Genomic DNA, 16,028 nt, shown 5'->3' on the forward strand with positions numbered 1-16,028 from the left:
ACTAAACCAAGTTCCAGGAGAAAGAGACCAAGAAAAAAAGCTTCCTTTGTGTTTGTACATAGTGGGGTGCCTGCAGCCTCGGGTGGATTAGTCATTAAAATAAAACAAGCCCTTGTCAAAAAAAAAAGTATCAAAACAACCAGGACAAATTTTCAGGTAAGTTTCTGTATTTAGGTGTTTCTAACTTGTATAAAGTTGACATTAAAACCAACTGTAGTAGAGACAGAATGGTATGTGCTGCTCAAAGGCACTATCATTTTGAAAAAAAGTAATCATAATTGCTATGTGGCTTTAAGTGTCTGCTCTTGACTAATATAATAGAATATTCTCTATTGATGAATCATGTTGTTGCTGGAAAAAGCAATCTAATCTGCTAGTAATATAATAAAGAATAGTAATGGATCAGTATTTTTCTTTCAACTTCCAGAGATAGTTCACAATATTTTAATTTTCACAGCACTATTATTAAATTATTTATATTTGTTGTGGTAGGCAATGTGATTCTTAATTTGCTTTCCATATTGGCAGATGTTAAACTTCAATAGGTGGTCATTTGAGCCTTACTTACTCATCTGTAAAATATTTTGTATATACTTATATCTCAATAATTTCATCATAATGTGAATCTAACATTTTATATGCAATGTACTGGTACGTTAAAGTCCATTGAAATAAATTATAAATTTAAAAATATTAGTTATTTTACCTGATATAACATTTTAATTGAAAAGAAAGTCTCTACTTCAGTCACTGAAAACACAACTCAAAATACAATTTAGCATATTAGTGTTATGTTTGTACACATACAATTATTTTCATAACTCAATCCTGTAGAGTTATGTCCATGCAAACATAAGGTTGTAGGATGTACTCTCCAAGGATATAGACAGTACCCCTCATATCATTCCAATTACTGCCACTCACTTGGCTGCCTCTGTAAGAGTTTGACATTGCTGTAATCTCACTTTAATTGTTTCTTCATTATGTTTTTCAGCTGAACCCTCACAGATATAATCAGTGCTTTCTAAGAAACTACCTTCAACAATCCTGACATTACAATGTATGGCTGTTTGAAGGAGAAATATTCTTATAGCCTCATATATTTGAAAATGTGACTAGATGGTGGTGCTATTTCTTGACAACTTTTAAGTGGTGAAGGCTTGTTGGAAAAATATGTCATTGTAGTAAGTTTTGAAGGTTTGTAACCTTTACCTGCTTCTTGCTCTCTCTCTCTCTGTCCTTTCTTTATGTAGATGAAATGTGATATCCCTGCTGTCTTTTTCTGCTGACATTGCTTCTCCACCCTTATTGACTGCCAATCATTCTTGAAATGTAACATGAAATAAACTCTTTCTTCCTTACACTGCTTTCAGTCATGTTATTTATTCCAAGACTCTGGCCACACTCTCTCCATATCCAGAAAAGCTATTTTGGGCTAAACAGGTTAAATAGTTTGCAGAGGAAAATTTAAGACACTGTAACATCAAGTCTATGACATGGTTATTAGTGGTTATTCTTATATAAATGTATAGTGAAAATAGCAAGACAAAAACATCGTAAATGTGAAATTGAGTGAGGGTATGAAAACACTGGTAAACTTAGAGTTGCAGCTAAATAATTTGTAAATAACAGGCTGTTATTATTAAAATATTGATTGATTAAATGGAATCTAATGAATGCACTGGAAACACAGTGAAGATGATTTTAGAGCAAGACTCCACCAAAATATGTCTCCACTCTATGCAAGAGATTCTAAGGGGTTGTTTCTCCTAGAAAACAATTGCTTTAACATACAAAAGTGGTCAAAGGGGAAGAAGTTCCATGCCTGAACTCCAAAGTGTCATCCACTTGGTATGGGTTTTAGGGACAAGAAAGATGAAAGAATGCTGGATTTCTAGATTTCTTTCTCCACAGTTTCAGAGAGATGTTGAGGCTAGGAAATTTGAGATAAATACCAAGAGTAGCTGTGTACAGAGTGTTTAAGTTACAGTATGGCCAAGAACCTATGGAAGCCAGCAAGCAAATGTCCTGGTTTTAATAAGAAATGTCACACATAACCTTATATGTTTGAGTAATTGTTTGCAAGTTAGTGTCACTATTTGCGAAGGTTATAGAACTGTTAGGAGATGGAGGCTTGCTGGGGTAAGTATGTCACTCAGGATGGCTTTGGGGTTTTACTACATTTATCAAAGTCATGACCTCCTCTTTCCCATATATGATGAAAGGCAAACTCTAGCTTGCTGTTTCTGGTGCCACGCCATAGCTAGGTTGCCATGATGGACTTCATTCCTCTAGATATGAGTAAATAAGCTGTTTTGGGCTAAACTTCCTTAAGCTACATTTAGTCATTGTGTTTATCACAGCAAACAGAAAAATAACTAATATACCCTGTATTATTTTGATTCACCGATTATTCTTTTGAATGTGAATGGAAGCCCCTATAATCCTGTATTTTTGCATTCTGTATCTCTATGAAATCAGCATTATGTATACTTGAGCATCATTTATGTTATACCATAGCTGCAATGGCAATGAAGAGCTGAAATTAGTGAGCCCATTCAAGGTAATATATTTGTTTGTGTGCAAATATGCTTAGGTGAAATTAATATCCATTAGAATTTGTTCAGGCAGCGTCTTATAAAATGTATCATTTGAATAAATAGTTAATTCGTTACCTAATTAATTAAACCATATTATGGCCAGGTATGGCAATAAGAAACCTGAAAAGGAAAAATGGCCAAGAGTTTGAGGCCAGCCTTGGCTAAAAGTAAGACCATGACTCAAATCACAAAATAAAGCAATGTATACTTATGGTTCAGTTATTTTCTCTTCTATTTTCATAATTATATTTTTTCTATTTTATCTGTTAAAGATAAGAAATAATATTGCTTATGCTTTTTGGTTGAAAGCTTTTATTTTGTTTTATTATTCATTCTTAAAAAGGAAGAAATATTAATATCCATTGAAGGATTGTGCTATTACTTTTGAAAGACTATTTCTCTCACTCTCCAAAAGGCTTTTTCCTGTGGGTTTGAGCATCCCTGGTGATTCACCCATACACTTTGTCACATTTTGGTTGGGTATTTTAACTTTGATAAGGTCGTCAAATTGATAAATTTTTATTTTGCTTTCTTTTATTTGCATTTACTTTTTCTTTTACATTTTTATTAGTTTTCATACCACCTCATATTTTCCTCTACCTCCCATCCTAACAGCACCCTGCCTTTCTTCATTGCAGCATTTGCTGACTTGCCCAGTAACAGTTAAAGAACATATTTGAAAGAAAAGGCATTTGCAGGTTCAAATGAATGAGTGATAGAATTGAAAGAAGCATCACCTTTACACTATGTAGCACTAGAGCTTGGAATCAAAAATATAATGAATAGATTTGAGGTAAGAGATTGAAGTTAAATATTATGGATGCCTGTGAGCTTTGTAGCCATTCAGAAAGAGAGGTAATGATCAGCTATGGAAAGTGCCCAGATGCAGAAGTATCACACAGGAAGAACGCCTTCAGAAGAAAAGGGGGAATGTTGAAAGGAAGAAGAGAGTAGAGCAGATGGAACATAAAAACCACAGGAGAGATGTTTGAGGAAGGAATATCATGTCCATGCCATTCAAATAACAGTGTGTGTTTTTATGTCTGTGCCCTTCCCCCTTCTGTGAAATTATCATGTTAGAAACCACCATTTCTCTTAAAACAATAAGAGCTAATAACAGTTCTCTTCAAACTAATCCTCTCTTAAATCAAACATTCTCTTTTAAAGAATAACTCTTACATATATATTTCAATGTGTTATTACAAGTATTTATTTATCTGTGAGGGTGAAGGTTACAGGACTTTTGGAGACATAGTGTTAGAAAAATATAGGAGTGGTGGCTAGAGATATGGTTTAGTATTTAAGAGTACTGACTGAACATGTCAGGGACCTGGGTTCACACCCATTCAGAACTACAATTATAGAGATGTTTTCTAAAGTAACCAGAAACAGATGTTGTACACATATGTGCATGCAAGTAAAATGTTCACACACAAAATAAAATAAATGAATGTTTCAAAGCAGAAAAAATATAATGCTTACTAATTAAGATATATAGAAACAGGCAAAATCTTCCTACCAGAAGATAACTAGGATGATGTAAGGACAGCTTTAGTATTACATAAAACATTACCTAAGATCAGAAAGTACAGAAGTATTTGCTGTGCAAAGCTAATGGGAAAAGAAGGAAAATGACAGTAAAGTTGAGATATTAGGCATCTCTAGGTGGTGTCTGTTTAACCATAAGTGCAAGACTATCACAGTTGAAACATAATAAATGACCTTGAGTTGAGTATGCATAATATGAACTTCATTTAATGAAGGACATATAGGTTAAAATATCAATTTGTTCATATTAAAAGCAAAAGACCTCAACACCAATCCAGCCACATTGAACCTCTTAGAAGAGAAAGTAGGCGATACCCTTGAACAAATTGGTATAGGAGACTGCTTCATGAACATAACTCCAGGGGCACAGACACTGAAAGAAACAATTAATAAATGGGACCTCTTCAAACTTAGAAGCTTCTGTAAGGCAAAGGACACAGTCGACAAGACCAAACGGCAGCCCACAGACTGGGAAAAGATTTTCACCAATCCAATATCCGATAAAGGGCTGATCTCCAAAATATACAAAGAACTCAAGAAACTAGTCAACAAAACACCAAATAACCCTATTAAAAAATGGGGCACAGAACTGAAGAAATAATTCTCAATCAAAAAGGCTGAAAGACACTAAAAAGTAACATTGATTTGAGAACATCAGATGTTTTCCAGGATCCACAAAATGCAAAATGTTCTTATAATTAGCCCTCTCAAGAACATGGAAAATTGAACTATTTTTCAATTTTATATGAAAATCTTTGCCTATGCCTAATTTCCTATGCCTAATCTCTTCCTTTAAAGAAGTTGTTAAGCAATTACTAAATTTCTTGTTTATTTCAATTACAAACAGATTTCCCCCAAATGGCAAGTTCATCTGTAATCTTCCCTTGTGTTGCAGCCAATGTAAACATCTTTCATCATCTCAAACACATAGCTTTTTTTCTTTGTTTGTTTCATTATGTTTGTGTTAGAGTATTTTAGGATTCCTTTTCTTAATTTTCATAGAAGACCTGGTCCTTTGGACTCTGCCGGGACCTACAGCTCACCTCATTACCTTCTATCTCCACATTTTGTTCTCTGTAAGGAGTAGAGTTTTTCCTCCCGCCGCCTAGTTGTCCCGCCACCACGCCAGCCCCAAATAACACACTGAGAATCTGTATTTGATATAATTCTGTTGGCCTGGTACTTGTTTCTTATCGGCTAGCTCTGTCTTAATTATTAACCCATTTCTGTTAATCTAGTATTTCCACGTGGTCTTCTCTTCCTGGGGAGCTGGCTGGCATTCTGCTTTCTCCAGACTCTCCATCTTGACTCTCCTACTTTCTCATTTCTCCTCGTCTCCTAGTGCCGCCTACCTAGCTTTGCTATTGGCCAACAGTGCTTTATTCATTAACCAGTATGAGAAACATACAGAATGACATCTCCCATCATCTCCTCTTTTCTGTCTAAATAAAAAGAAGGCTTTTAACCTTAACATAGCAGAATATATCACATAACAGTTATCAAATAAGAATCACAGTTAATACTATATAGTCCATTAACATTTAGCAAGATTTGAAGAAAATATTCCATCATCTATCCTATCTTTGTGTGTCTAAAGTCTAAGTAACTTATCTTTAATACTAAGGAAAACTATAACCATAACTCTCTGTCTTCAAGTCTCTCAAAGACCACAGAAGGATAGTATATAAACTCTAGAAATGACAGAGACAACTCAATGCCTGGTCACCCAAAGTATGTAATCTTCCATCTTCAGCCCATAGGCCATAGAGTGTCTGGCAGACTCTTCAGCAAAGCAGGAAACTTTACACTGTCTTCTTGTATTGGCAGTTTGTCAGTCACTTTCCTCTGTGTCCTGCAGACTGTCTGGCAGACTCTTCCATGAAGCAGGAACTCTGTACCAATGTCCATCTTGAATCAGCAGTGACTTTTCTGTGGGTCCTGCATGTCCAATGTATACAGCGTAAAGTCAAACAGTCCAGACAAGAGCAGTATCTTGCCCAAATGGCTAGTCTTGCCATATTGGAGGCAAACTCCATAATGTGTTTCTTTAATGTCCATCTTCCTTTCTGATGCAGGTGGTGTTGCCAGGAGCAACTGTGCCTTATTGTCAAGAAAAACCATCAACCATTTTAAATGCCATATTCTGAAAGGTTTGAAGAATGCCTATCTATCTCAAATACATCTCTGTTTATCTTGAAAAACCTAACTAACTTAACTCTAAGCTTTGACTGTCAATGTCTTTCAGACTATCATATTCACTTCCATTCTTTCCCATAACTCCTCCTAGATTTACTTCCCATTTATTCACTCTCTTTTTAGCTTCAAATCCTCTGACACCAAAAGAAGTCCCACAGAATCAATTAACCTGGGCTCATAGTAGCCCACAGAGACTGTGCAGACAACTAGGGTGTCTGCATGTAACCGACCTAAGCTCTCTGCATACATGTTACATTTGGGTAGCTTGGTGTTGTTGTGGAACTCCTAACAGTAAGAGCAGGGATTGCCTCTGACTATTTTACTGCCTTTTTGGAGCCTACTTTTCATACTCATTAGTGTTATTAGGTTTAATATGAGGAGAGGTGCCTAGTCTTACTGCAACTTGATATTCCTTGTTTGGGTGATATCCAATGGAGGCCTATCCTCTTTTGGAGAAAAACTGAGGAATATTGGATGGAGGGGTGGGGGAGCAGAATGGAAATTAGGGAAATGACTGTGAGGAGAGAAGGGAGAGGAAACTACAATTGGGATGTAAAATAATAAGTAATCATAACATAACAAACAAATAGATCAATAAGAATGAAGTAACCTGCCTATCAAGTACAACTTATGCTATCTATGTATATGGTGTCACTCATAGTAGCATGGGAATTATAACTTGGGCCACTTCCTTGAACAAAATCAATTCTTCTTAGCACAATATCCTTCCGCTGCCAAAGCCCTTTTTGAGAGACTTGGCCTGATGAGTACCTCCCCTATCAATGATGGAATGTTCACTACCTTGATACTTTGCAAGTTTTGTGTGGGCAGCCATAGCTTTCATGACTTCATGAAAGCAAGGTTCCTGTTAAGTTCAAAGAAACTATGGCAGTAGTCCTATTGAACTCTGACTCTTTCTTTCTGCCATCTGTTTCATTGTTTCCTGAATTATGTCAGGAAAAGTTAAGATGTGTGTCTCATTAAGTGTTGATCATTCCATAGTTATACTCTATAATCTGACCAGCTGCAGGACTATATAAATTAACATCCAGTGAAAAATAAATAACATATAGTTTTGATCTTAGCTATTATTTTCAGATGAAACATAGCATCTATTAGTTTAATTACTACACAGTTTGATAATTTTGGGCATATTTATTAACCATATGAAGTATTTATGAATTATCTGTTTTTTTTCTATTTCTCATTTCTGCTAAAATTATACTGAGTTTTAAGAAAATAAACTCTTGCCACCAGGACCATGCCAATATGGGTAGCCTGTGCTGTCATACCAGGTCATGGTGTCCAGCTGCCATGGGCCATGTTGGGCAGTGGCCCAGCATTAGCCAACATCTTGGTTGATGTCTATGCCCCCTGTTGTCACTGACAGCTGTACAGATGCCAGGGATCTGTGACCCTGTTGGTGTCCAAGGGCTTTGCTGCCTCTAAGGCCATACTAATATTAGTGGGCTGTGCCACCACTGGGTCAATGGTGATGTCTGTGCCTGGGCTGCTGCTGATTGTCATGTCTAGATCATTGTTCCTGTAGCAGCTGGGTCCTGTGATGATGTCCATGGTCTGTGTTACCACAGGAAGTCACAAGAACCAAGTCTGTTGAAATCCTAGGGTCATGCTGAACTGGTGCCACCCCTCACCAACTCTTGGATAGCTGGCTTGATCTACTCCTTGCTGTATGCTTCATTAGGAGTTTTGACCCCACCCCCGCAGGAGAGCAGCCCTCCCTCGGGACAGATGGCCTCTTTGACCTACCTCAGTGGGCAGAAATCAGACATAAGGTACACCTACATAAATGCAAGCAAAACAACCATATAAATAAAAAGGATATTTTCAACAAATCATTTAATAACGTTAATTAATTTAAGATATCTATATCTATGTATATATATATACACACACACATATATATTATATATACATGTGTACATATATATACGTGTATATATATATATATATATATACATACATATATATATATAGTTATTTTCTTAATATTTATTCCTGGCTTAAAATTTTGTCTTTTTTGTTATTGTTTTACTTTTTAATTAATTTTTAAGTTATTTACCATAAAACATGAAATTAATTAGATATTTTCATATATATATTTCCTTATTGGTCTCTCTTTTCATTTCCTTTCTCATTTGCCTTATGTCCTTTCAGCTGGCACTCCTGTTAGCCCACTGTAGTTCTTCAGCTTTATGTCACATGTATTCCATTTCCCTCATCCTCAGATATGTTCTTCCCATTTCTCCATCTAAAAGTGTCCTTTTTATTTTTTTTGCAGACAAACATAATCTAATTTCTGCATATGAGTGAGGGTGTGTGTAATTATTTGGCTTAATTAACTTTTCCTGTAGATGTCATGGCTTCATTCTTTATAGCTTTAAAAAATGTGAATATACCTATGTAGCAGATTTTCTTTATCTATGTATCTCTTGATGAACATCTAGGGTGTTTCTATTTCATAGCTCTTGTAAATAGTCTATCAATAAAGACAACATTTAATTATCTCTATGGTAGAATGGAGAGTGTGCTGCATATATACCCAAGGTTTTATTACCCAAGGTGGTAATACCATAGTTTTTTAATTTTTTTCTTCCATTACCAATTTCCACAATAACCAAACAAGTTTTGATTTCCATTGGTAGTTTGTAAAGTTTTCTCTCTTTTATTACATTAAAGTTATCTTTGTACTCATCCCAACAGAATATCTATCTTGTGCTTTAAACTCAAGTATTTATCCAATATTGTAGGTTTTTATATTTTTTTATAATGAAAATGGGGGTATATTTTCAGGAATTCGTTAGCCCTCTAGTATTTTCTTCTTATGAACTCCACATTCAAGGATTTTTTCAATTTTTTTTAGGATTTTTAACAAATAAAATTGCTTTATTAAAATATTTCATTTCTTTTTAATATTTTTGGGGGATTATTGGTATCATATCAGCTTTATTTAGAGTGGTTTCTTTTGAAAATAAAATTTTAATGCAGTAAACTTTATAAACAAACTTCTAAGTCAATGGTCCACAACCCACGGGTTGCAATCTCCACACAAGTCATATATTGCATATCCTACATATCAGATTATGATTCATAACAGTAGCAAAATTTCCATTATGAAGTAAGACTGCAAAAATTGGGTTGGTGGTCACCATAAAGTGAAGAACTGTATTAAATAGTCATAGCATTAAGAAGATGAAAGTCACTGCTCTAGGGTTTGGGGATCCTCTATATGCATACGTTCATAATTTTTAAAAAGTTATTGTTCTACTAGTATAAAAATCTCCCTATTTAAATGATTCAAAGGATTTTATTTTAATGTATCAAAAATTATTTTGCCTATAGGTTTGGAAATTTGTAGTTTTTAACATGAGGAAATTACTGTTTTAATAAAATTTCAGAACTTTTCACAATTTTCACTCAAGCACTACCATTGTAATTGGGATTTATTTAGTATATTTAGGAATTTTTATAGGTTATCATGTATTCTGATTAATTTCTACACTACTCTAAATCTTTACCAATTTCCATATTATTATTATTATAGCATCTTGATAGTTGGTAACAAATTTTTGGTCCTTTATATTCAATGAGCCAATATAAAGTAGGCATTTGCTCTGGTTAAGTAATGTCCAACATGACTGAATCTTTAAATTTTGGGTGAAAATCCCTCAAGCTCTAAAAATATGGATAGTCTTCTGAGGAAAATCTGCCTGCAGAAGAGCAAACTACAGTGTAACCATTGTTGCTGCAGTGTATGGAAAGGGTTGGTGCTAAAGTGTCTGTGTACAATTGAAAAGATTCAGAAATCAGGAATTGAGGTTTTCTTTTTTTTTTATTTTTTATATAATTTTTTATTTAATTTTATATAACAAAGTCCAATTAAATGAAAACAAACATTTATACACAATATTTGGGAATTTGGGTGTCGTTCTTTCCAAACTACTTCCTGCTGGTAAGGGGCACTGTCTTGGGGGATTCGAAGAAGATTCAGATATCCTAGCTGTAGTCTGTAGGGCTGTTTTGTCCAGCTGTTTTGAATGTAGGATCAGCTTGTACTCTGTTTCAGGCGGTCTGGCGTGATCAAACCACATTAGTCTGGAAGGAATCCACATCTTTTCATTTTCTGTGGAAACAAGAATAGAAATCCTTTTCCCCAGTAACTTGTTCTTCAACTTAAATTTTGGAGTTAAAGCGTTTTTTTTTTTTTTAATTTATTATTTTACATGTCGATCCCAGTTCCCTCTCCCTCCCTCCCTCCCATCCCCTCAAGCCCTCCCTCCCTCCTTCCCTCCCTTTTACCCTCTCTGCCCTCTCACATGCACTCTAAACACCCTCCCCTCCCAACCCCCCACCACAATACCATATGTAGGGGAATGCCATCAAGTTGGGGTCATGTAGATCTGACAGGTCCTGTGAAGTAGGGACTAGGGCTTCTTTCCTATCTCTAGAATAAGGCAGTTATCCCACCATGGGGAATATGTTTGCAAAGTCCTTTTGTGCACCAGGGATACATCCTGGCTCCATTGTCTGAAGTCTCTAAGACTGCTCAGACCTTCTGGCTGAGACCCATATTCAGGGGGGTCTGAGTCAGTCCCCTGCGGGCTTCCCAGCTATCAGTCTAGTGGCCCTTAGCTCCTCCTTGTTCAGGTAAGCTGTCTCTATGTACTTCTACCGCATGGTCTTGTCCTCACCATCTGCTTCTGGGTTCTAGTTTGACTCAGTGTTTATGTATGGGTGTTTGCTCCTATTTTCAACAGGCATTAGTTGAGGGCTCCATGGAGAAGTTAGTTGTTGATCTCACTCTCCGGGAAGGGCATTTATGATAGCCTTTCCACGGAAGCTGAGATTGTTAGTTGGGAGCAGTCTTGTAGTTCCCTCGACCTTTCTTTGTGTTCAACTTTATCTTCAAACCGATATTGGCTCCCTCTTTTATGTTCTCTCTCTCTGTCTCTGTCTCTGTCTCTCTCTCTTTCCTATTTTCCATTCCTAACCAGGCTCAATCCTCCTGGTCGCACATGCCTTCCTCTCCTTCCCCTCATTTTCTCCTACTTCTCTCTCCATTCGCTGTCCTCCCCCACTTTACCTGAGCTCTGGGGGACTTGTCCCTTCCCAGTTCTGTGAGGGACTTTATATGAATCTCTTAGAATACAACTTGTATCTTATTTCCTCTGGTTTTGTGAATTATAGGCTGGTGATCATTTGATCTAGTTCTAAAATCCATATATGAGTGAGTACGTACTGCTTTTCTCTTTTTGTGACTGGGTTACCTCATTCAGGATGGTTACTTCAAGTGCCATCCACTTGCCTGCGAATTTCAAGATACCATTATTTTTTTCTGCAGAGAAGATTTCCATTGTGTAGATGTGCCACATCTTCATTAACCATTCTTCAATTGAGGGGCATCTAGGTTGCTTCCAGGTTCTTGCTATTACAAATAGTGCTGCTATGAACATAGTTGAACAGATGTCTTTGTTGCATTGATGTGAATCCTTCGGGTATATGTCTAAGAGGGGGATTGCCGGGTCCTGTGGTAAACTAATTCCCATTTTCCTGAGGAATCTCCATAGTGATCTCCAAAATGGCTGTATGAGTTTGCACTCCCACCAGCAGTGGAGGAGTGTTCAACTTTCTCCACATCCTCTCCAACATAAGTCCTCACTGGTGTTTCTAATTTTAGCCATTCTGGCAGGGGTCAGATGGCATCTCAAAGTTGTTTTGATTTGCATTTCCCTGATAGCTAAGGATGTGGAGCATTTTCTTAAGTGTCTTTCAGCCTTTTTGATTTCCTCTATTGAGAATTCTTTCTTCAGTTCTGTAGCCCATTTTTAATAGGGTTATTTGGTGTTTTGTTGACTAGTTTCTTGAGTTCTTTGTATATTTTGGAGATCAGCCCTTTGTCGGATATAGGATTAGTGAAAATCTTTTCCCAGTCAGTGGGCTGCCTTTTGGTCTTGTCCACTGTGTCCTTTGCCTTACAGAAGCTTCTAAGTTTGAAGAGGTCCCATTTATTAATTGTTTCTTTCAGTGTCTGTGCCCCTGGAGTTATGTTCAAGAAGCGGTCTCCTATACCAATTTGTTCAAGGGAACCTCCTACTTTCTCTTCTAAGAGGTTCAATGTGGCTGGATTGATGTTGAGGTCTTTGATCCATTTGGACTTGAGTTTTGTGCATGGCGACAGACATGGGTCTATCTGCAGTCTTCTACACACCCTCATCCAATTGTGCCAGCACCATTTGTTGAAGATGCTGTCTTTGCCCCATTGTAAAATTTTAGCTGTTTCGTCGAAAATCAGGTGTTCATAGGTGCGTGGATTAATATCAGGATTTTCAATTCAATTCCATTGGTCTACCTGTCTGTTTTTATGCCAATATCAGGCTGTTTTCAGAACTATAGCTCTGTAGTAGAGCTTAAAGTCAGGAATGGTGATGCCTCCTGAAGTTCTTTTATTGTATAGGGTTGTTTTGGCTATCCTGGGTCTTTTGTTTTTCCATATAAAGTTGATTATTATCCTTTCAAGTTTGGTGAAGAATTGTGGTGGGATTTTAATGGGGATTGCATTGAATCTGTAGATTGCTTTTGGCAAGATTGCCATTTTTACTATGTTTATCCTACCTATCCAAGAGCATGGGAGATCTTTCCATTTTCTGGTATCTTCTTTAATTTCTTTCTTTAGAGTCACAACGTTCTTATTATATAGGTCTTTTACTTGTTTGGTAAGCATTACACCAAGATACTTTATGTTGCTTGTGGCTCTGCCTCTTTGTCGTCTGAAAAAAATAGGGCTACTGCTTTTTTTGAGTTTATCTTGTATCCTGCTAGTTTGCTGAAGGTGTTTGTCAGCTGTAGGAGTTCCCTGGTAGAGTTTATTGGGTCGCATATGTAAATTATCATATCAACTGCAAATAGAGACAGTTTGATTTCTTCCTTTCCAATTTGGATGCCCTTGATCTCCTTTTGCTGTTTTATAGCATTAGCTAGAACTTCTAGTACGATATTGAAGAGATATGGAGAGAGAGGACAGCCTTGTCTTGTTCCTGATTTTAGAGGAATTGGCTTAAGTTTCTCTCCATTCAGTTTGATGTTGGCAGTTGGTTTGCTGTATATTGCTCTTATTATGTTTAGGTATGTTCCTGTTATCCCTGACCTCTCTAATACCTTTATCATTAAAGGGTGTTGAATTTTGTCGAAGTCTTTTTCCGCATCTAGGGAGATAATCATATGGTTTATCTTTTTCTGTTTGTTTATATGGTGGATCACGTTGATAGATTTTCGTATGTTAAACCATCCCTGCAATCCAGGTATGAAGCCTACTAAGTCATGGTGGATGATTTCTCTGATGTATTCTTGAATTCAGTTTGCCAGTTTTTTATTGAGTATTTTTGCATCGATGTTCATCAGGGATATTGGTCTGTAGTTTTCTTTCTTAGTTGTGTCTTTGTGAAGTTTGGGTACCAAAGTTATTGTGGCCTCATAAAAAAAGTTTGGCAATAAACCTTCTGTTTCTATCTTGTGGAACAGTTTGAGGAGTAGTGGTATTAGTTCTTCCTTGAATGTCTGGTAGAATTCTGCACTTAATCCATCTGGCCCTGGACTTTTTTTGGTTGGAAGGCTTTCAATGACTGCTTCTATTTCATTGTGGGTTATAGGTCTGTTTAAGTTGTTTGTCTGTTCTTGATTTAATTTTGGTAAGTGATAGTTATCCAGAAACTTGTCCATTTCCTTTGAATTTTCAATTTTTGTGGAATACAGATTTTCAAAGTATGACCTGAAAATTGTCTGGATTTCCTCCGTGAATGTTGTTATGTTCCCCATTTCGTTTCTGATTTTGTTAATTTGCATGTTCTGTCTCTGCTTTTTCATTAATTTGGATAAAGGTTTGTCTATCTTGTTGATTTTCTCAAAAAAACAACTCTTTGTTGCATTGATTTTTTGTATTGTTTTCCTGGTTTCTATTTTGTTGATTTCAGCCCTCAAGTTGATTATTTCCTGGCGTCTACTCCTTCGGGGTGAATTCGCTTCTCTCTGTTCTAAGGTTTTCAGTTGGGCTGTTAAATCTTTTATGTGACTATCCTCTGTTTTCTTCATATGGGCACTTAGTGCAATGAACTTCCCTCGTAGAACTGCTTTCAAGGTGTCCCATAAGTTTGGGTATGTTGTATCCTCATTCTCGTTGAATATTAGAAAGTCTTTAATTTCTTTCTTTATTACTTCTTTGACCCAGGAGTGGTGCAATTGCACATTGTTAAGTTTCCATGAGTTTGCAGGTTTTATGCTATTTGTGTTGTTGTTGAATTCCAATTTTAAAGCATGGTGGTCTGATAAGATACAGGGTCCTGTCTAGTGTTGAGAGTGGTGTATTGAAGTCTCCCACTATAAGTGTGTGAGGTTTTATATGAGCTTTGAGTTTTAGTAGTGTTTCTTTTACGAATGTGGGTGACTTTGTATTAGGGGCATAGATGTTCAGAATTGAGACTTTGTGTTGATGGATTTCTCCTGAGATTAATATGAAATGACCGTCTTCATTTCTTTTGACTAGTTTTGGTTTGAAGTCTAACTTGTTAGATATTAGGATAGCTACACCTGCTTGCTTCTTATTTCCATTTGATTGGAAAATCTTTTCCCAACCGTTACCCTGAGGTAATGTCTATCTTTGGAGCTAAGATGTGTTTGTTGTATGCAGCAGAAGGATGGATTCTGTCTTTGTATCCATTCTGTTAGCCTGTGTATTTTTATAGGTGAGTTAAGACCATTAATGTTGAGGGTGAGTAAGGTCCATTGATTGTTGATGCTTGTTTGATTTAGGTTTGTTGTTGGCAGTGGTATTGTGAATATATTTGTTCTGCTTCACCCTAGGTTTCTGGTGTAGTTAGATTATCTCTTGCCTACATTTTTGTGGGCATAGTTACCTTCCTTGTGTTGGAATTTTCCTTCCAATACTTTCTGTAGGGCTGGATTTGTAGATACATATTAGGAAAATCTGGTTTTGTCATTAAATATCTTGTTCTCTCCATCTATATTGACTGAGAGTTTTGCTGGATATAGTAGCCTAGGCTGGCATCCTTGTTCTCTTAATACTTTTAGAACATCTATCCAGGACCTTCTGGCCTTGAGGGTTTCCATGGAGAAGTCAGGTGTAATTTTGATAGGTCTGCCTTTATATGTTACCTGTCCTTTTTCCTTTGCTGCTCTTAATATTCTTTCTTTATTCTGTATGCTAGGTGTTTTGATTATTATATGTCGAGGGGTCTTTTTTCTTTGGTCCAGCCTATTTGGGGTTCGGTATGCTTCTTGTACTTTCATGGGCATGTCCTTCTTCAGATTTGGAAAGTTTTCCTCGATGATTTTGTTGAAAATGTTTTCAGCACCTTTGAGCTGGGCTTCCTCACCTTCGTCTCTGCCTATTATTCTTAGGTTTGGCCTTTTCATGGTGTCCCACATTTCCTGGATGTTTTGTGTTAAGGATTTGTTGGATTTATGATTTTCTTTGGTCGATGAATCTATTTCTTCTAGTTTATCTTCTGCGCCTGAGATTCTCTCTTCCATCTCTTGAATTCTATTGGTTATGCTTGTGTCCGTGGTTTCTGATTTTTTGCCCAGCTTTTCAAATTCCAGCCTTCCTTCTGTTTGTGTTGCCTTTATTTTCTCAATTTCAGTTTTCAAGTC

At 36.5% G+C, this 16,028-nt stretch overlaps 1 pseudogene; it reads right to left on the reverse strand.

Annotated features, from left to right (window-relative positions):
- Positions 1-7,919, reverse strand: part of LOC127224785 (40S ribosomal protein S7-like) — a 49,521-nt pseudogene extending 41,602 nt beyond the window's left edge.
- Positions 7,920-16,028: the final 8,109 nt, after the last annotated feature.

The sequence above is a fragment of the Phodopus roborovskii genome, unplaced genomic scaffold (assembly GCF_943737965.1).
Source record: "Phodopus roborovskii unplaced genomic scaffold, PHOROB, whole genome shotgun sequence".
Taxonomy (NCBI): Eukaryota; Metazoa; Chordata; class Mammalia; order Rodentia; family Cricetidae; genus Phodopus; species Phodopus roborovskii.